General features: G+C 29.7%; 1 non-coding gene across 1 annotated transcript; it reads left to right on the forward strand.

Moving 5' to 3' along the window:
• The first annotated feature begins 4,390 nt into the window (after positions 1-4,390).
• Positions 4,391-4,463, forward strand: TRNAK-UUU (transfer RNA lysine (anticodon UUU)). The gene has a single exon. It is a non-coding gene; the product is annotated as a tRNA-Lys (tRNA).
• The last annotated feature ends 1,537 nt before the right edge of the window (positions 4,464-6,000 follow it).

Consider the following 6,000-nt stretch of genomic DNA (forward strand, 5'->3'; position numbering starts at 1 on the left):
CAAAATCCAATGAACACAAATCACAAGCACATAATAACACAAAATTGATCAAATTCGACCAATGAATTTGGAAAGAAGATGTGTACAAATAGGTGAGATTGTCTCCACCAAAGGAGAGATAGAATCCTTTAACTATGAGTGGTGGCTAAAACAACCCAAGGAAATAGGGTGATTTGTGAATGGGAAAAAACTATCCTCCAAAAGAGAGAAAATAGAAAGAGAGAGAGAACTAGAGAGCCCCTCTAGAAGATGATAATGCCAATGTCGATTCTGATGTAGATATGTATAACTCCTGATGCATGTCAAAGTTATAAAATTTTCCTTTCCTCCGATGTTGATAAACTTCTAGCAAATTGATTGAAGTAGTGTTTTAAAAGATAAAGTCTAGGATATAGGTCTAAGAAATGTACAAAATAACTGAAGAAATGATGTGCATTTGAGCACATTCAAATGAGGTAGAAATCTATGTGATTCAAGTTGCAATGCTGCAACCTCTCCACTACACTTTATAAATCAGTGTTTACATTTCACTTTTAGACTTTGAATATCTAACACTATATGAGTGTTTTTACAACCAAGAGATCAAGTAGAGTTCATTTTTTCTGCTATGTAGAACCAACTGAGTTGAGCCGAGAGTTTATACTAGGCTCTGAAGTTTCATCATGATTATCTTCTTCACCAGATGTGAAATGTGAAAAAATGAAGGCATAGTCAAAGTTGCAAACTTTGCCTACTGCAATAACTAGTCTTCGATCTTTTGCTTCCCGAATGAAGGCTAATTTGACAATGAACTCAACTATCATGTTAGATTTTTTGAGTGAGTATACTTAAAAATAATTTTCTATAAGTCGGGAATGAAGTAGATATTATGGACATATACATCCCAATTTAACAATACCTTTTCCAAGGACATCAAGATAGGTATAGTTCAATAGTATTTTGGAAGTATTGCAAGGATTGATACTTACAAATAATTGAGCGAATGGGGACATATGATCACCTAGTACTAAATTTAGAACCCATTTATTGATCTCTGACTTTGGCATTGCCATTATCTTTTGACCTTCTTTTTGGTGATGAATTGATGCAATTTATACTTCTAGATACACAGTTTTTATTTTTAAAGTGGTACTTTAGTGTAGTAAGTGTGGTTTTTAACACTCTAGCCTAATTCCCCCCTCAAAGTGGCACTTTATAATTGAGTGCACTTGACATCTGAATACATCTTTTGAATGGATTTTTCCCTGATTTTGGCATTTTATAAAAGGAGTTCTTTGTAACCAAACCCCCAAAACACAAAAATTGACACTTTATAATGAGAGTGTGATAGTGTGCTTGTTGGATTCATGGCAAAAAAACATGCACTTTTGCAACAAATGGCACTCAATTTTGAGTTGCCTCACAAAAGTTATGAGAAAAATATTTTTTTGCCTAATTACTTGTGATTTGTCTTCATTGGATTTTGGATTTCACATGGTATTAGAGCACATAATAACACAAAATGGAAAAAATTCGACCAATGAATTTGGAAAGAAGACATGTACAAATAGGTGAGAGTGCCTCCAGCAAAAGAGGGATAAACTCCTTCAACTATGAGTGGTGGCTAAAACAACCCAAGGAAATAGGGTGATGTGTGAAGCCCATTTGACACCACTCATAAACCTATAACTAACTAAACACCTCATGAGTGTAGGTGTCAAGTCACCTAACTATGCTTAAAAGCCTATGTAGACGTCTAGGTGGAATATGAAGTACACTAACATAATTTTTATAAAAATGACATTGAAATGATCTGTTAAAACATAGTTATATATTATTCTCAAATTACAATCTCACATGCAAACATAATAGTTAAACAATTTTTAAAGATAAACAACTATTAATACTCATAAGAATGTTGAAATTACAAAGATATATCTTTAACATTGTTATTATGTTATAACTAATTATCATATCCTCATAAATATTCTCATGACTAACAAGTCATGGACATTGTTATTTTTATCAATCATATCAAAAACTAAATTCATGTTATAAAAAGAGTTTTAGTAGTTTTCTTTCAAGTTACAAACAATGTTCACATCCTTTGAAGGAAAAGCTTAAATGTAATGAATTAACTCAAGTGCTATAAACTCCACTAAAAAATAAAATCAAGTTAACTTTTTTCTAGTATGAAAAATGCCATTTCAAAGTATCAAAAGTTCCAAAACATAATTTGTGGTACAACACAATGTTCTTTCAACACAACAACTAAATTCTTGCATGATGTTATAAACTGAATATGAATAATTGGTAACTAAATTTGTAATTATAGTTCTATGTTTGTTGTCCCTAACCATTTCTCTACAAGAAATGCACATTGAGAGCTAATGCCTAAGTCAAACCCCATGTTGGTGTTCCCACTTTCATAATAGCAATGATGATGAAAAAGAGCTATCTCTACATAGATAAAGACTAAGGAAATGGTATATGTCGAAATGAAATGAGTACCTTAGGTATCAAACCCTCTCATGGAGCTCAACATAAAGGTGATGATTCAATTCTCTTTGCAAGTCTCGTAAATTTTAGTACAATAAGCTGATATAATAATCACAAATGAGAAACATGAATCCATACTTGAGTGTGAAGTTCTTGTAGTTTTCTTCTCTATAACTTGACTACTCTTGATTTGAATTGTATTTTAATGTCTACTTCATAGTATATGAAAGCTAAAAGGTGTTCTCTATATAGGTATGACAAGTTTAATTTTTTATAAAAATCTAACACATAATGGTCAAGTGCAAAGCTTGAGACCATATTATAAAATGCAAAGGCTATCACTTGAAATGGCTAGCTTTATGAGATATTTTGTTGGGACTAAGGATCTTAGCACCCTAGTCCACCCAAAATGAGCTCTTTAAAAGGGAAACACAAAGTTTGAGGTCTGCAACATAGAATTTGGTCCCAATTTTAGCATATTATGATGAACTAAATACAGGATAAATGATGAAGTTTTAGGGTAGCATAGAGCACAAATGGGCTTAAAATGAACTAGAGGAAACCTCACTATAGTCTAGGTTCCAAATAAATTATAAATATTTTAGAAAATTATAAAAAATTATAATTCACATATATGTGTTTGATCTGGTAAAAACTTTCTGTGGTAAACTGTCATTATATGTTTGATTTATTGATGAGTTTTCACATTTTACCTAGGATTACTTTTTAAAACACAAATTTAAATTTTTCTAAAGGTTTCTAGATTTATAGCACCTATTATGAAGTGATTAAATAAGAAGATTAAGATATTGAGGTTAGATAATGAAGGTGAATATTTCTCTAGGAAAATTGATAATTTCTCTAGGAAAATTGATAATTTCTCTAGGAAAATTGATAATTTCTCTAGACATGTAAGTATTGCGAAATAGAAAACTACTCCATGTGCACCATAAAAAATAGGGTTCTAGAAGAATAAATTGGCCATACAGTAATGAATATATCTAAGAGCATGATGAGTGGTATGTAATTGGATTGAGGTTTCTAGGCTAACGGTGTAATTATTTATTATTACTTAGTGAATATTTCTCCTTGTTTAGATCTAGTTGATTAGACACCATATGAGGTGTGGATAGATAAGGAACCCTATGTTTCACATTTATGAATGTTTAATTGTGAGGTATATGTTCACATGCCTTAAAAAAATCAAATTAAGTTTTTCTAGTATGAAAAATGTCATTTCAAAGTATCAAAAGTTCCAAAACATATGTTGTGGTACAACACAATATTCTTTCAACACATCAACTATTGTTGCTTGTTATTAGAACTAAATATGGATATTTGGTAACTAAGTTATAATTCTACTTCTTTCTTTGTTGTCCCTATCCATTTCTTACAAGAAATACACATTGAGAGCTAGCAACACTTATTATTGATCAAATGACACCTCACAAAATTATATATTACAACCTAAGAGCTATACTCATCAAATGACCCTATTTAATCAATCATTCCAACAAAAATAATAAACTATAAAATTTGAACCAAATCGAATTATAAAAACCACTAATCTTAATTTATGATGTCAACTAAAACCCTAACATGTCAACACCTAGATAAAAAGTCTTTAAATTCTTATAAATGAAAAACCTGAATCGCATTTATATTTTAGAATAAAAAAAAACAATGCAAGTGATATGAAACTTACTAGTAATGTCAGTGACTTTGGAACAATAATTTTCATCTTAAAAATATTCAACCACACACAGAGATCCCAAAACACTATTATCTCTTTTCTTTTCTTTTAAATAATAATCTCTCACATAAATATGAATGGAAAGGAATTTTTGAGGAAAATCGGATTTATGACACGAGTATTTAAATGTATAAAGTAATAAAAAAAGTGCAAGGGACTGCCGTCTTAGCTCAGCTGGGAGAGCGCGTGGCTTTTAACCACGTGGTCGTGGGTTCGATTCCCACAGACGGCGGGTTTTTACATTCCACAGTACCAAGAAAACCCAGCGAATTACGATGTCTTCACCAAGATTAAAAAACGAAAACCGTTGCTGCTTTGTATTTTCTCTCTATTATACACATTTCGTAAAAACTTATTTTATAAATTGTGTTATGTTTAAATTAAAAAATAATAAAAAAAAATATTTTAGTTATTAAATAATAAAAATAAATATAATAGATTGTGGTGGTGGTAGTGGCTAATTATTCAGAAGGTTTTATACTATAATTAATTTTTAATAAAATACTAAAGAAAAATACCATCTACTTAATATGAAAATAGGAATAAATATTAGATACATAATTCACTCTAACATAAAACAACAAATATTAGATACATAATTCACTTCAACATAAAACAACAAATATTAGATACATAATTTGTTCCAATAAATTTAAGATTTATCTTCACCTTCTTCCATAATACCTTTCATAAGTATTCTAAAAATATACTATAGCAAATCATACAACCTCACAAATTCCTTGAAAAATGAGTTAGCTATATATCACAAAATATATATACCACTACAAATATGCTCTTCATATCTAACAAAATGTTCTCTCATTTCTAGCAACAAGTAATGGTAAATGTGACATAAACTTATTGGTCATAGATTAAATATTCCTCCTTGCATCATTCAACTTTTTATTAACCACTACTCTAGTTTTAGGAGTTGATCTTGTACTTATTTTAATTTGTTGCTATATATGTGTATCTCCCTGTTCTATTTTAGATTATTGATTATTGCATGTTAATTAAAATTGACTAATTATATTTACACTTTCATTATATTTAATAATACCATTCAATTGGCTCATGATGGGAAAATAAAAGGAACATAGTAAACCAAATTTTGAATTCAACATTAAACTAGCAAGAATCAAGTGTACAATTGTAAGGTTGATCCCATGACCACATAACTTAAGCAAAGTAGGGAAAAAATCGAATCAAGGTAGATCTAATGACTATAATGTGGTAGATGTAAAAATAAATGTCATAAATGTGTGGAAAGTACAAGTATATAAGAATATGTGTATAAGGATAAGATAGAGACAATATATATATATATAAAATATATATATATTGAACTCAACTTCATCACACAATATTATGCCATTTATTTATCTATCTATATAATTTTAAATACTAAACTAAATAAATAAAACACAATTATACAAATTTCAGCATCACAATATACTTATATATTTTATATAAATCTTATAAAAAAAGATTTGATACAACACTTTCCTCGTAAACTAATATGTTAATGGCTATGAAAAGCTAGTGAATTACAAAAGGGAAATTGCAACCACTAATGAGTGGGGTTTGGTAATAAACTGTCTGTCATGCTTATAAAGGCCTCTGAAATTTTGACTTCAAGTTGTTTTCTTACTTATACAGTCAAATGTGTTGAATAGCAACTTGCTTCTCAAAGCTTCTTAAATTCCTTTGTGTGCCTACCATCTAAATGCATGCATCCTCTTCCTTTAGACTAAAATATTCTATTATGT

This window comes from Cryptomeria japonica, chromosome 5 (genome assembly GCF_030272615.1).
Source record: "Cryptomeria japonica chromosome 5, Sugi_1.0, whole genome shotgun sequence".
Classification (NCBI taxonomy): domain Eukaryota; kingdom Viridiplantae; phylum Streptophyta; class Pinopsida; order Cupressales; family Cupressaceae; genus Cryptomeria; species Cryptomeria japonica.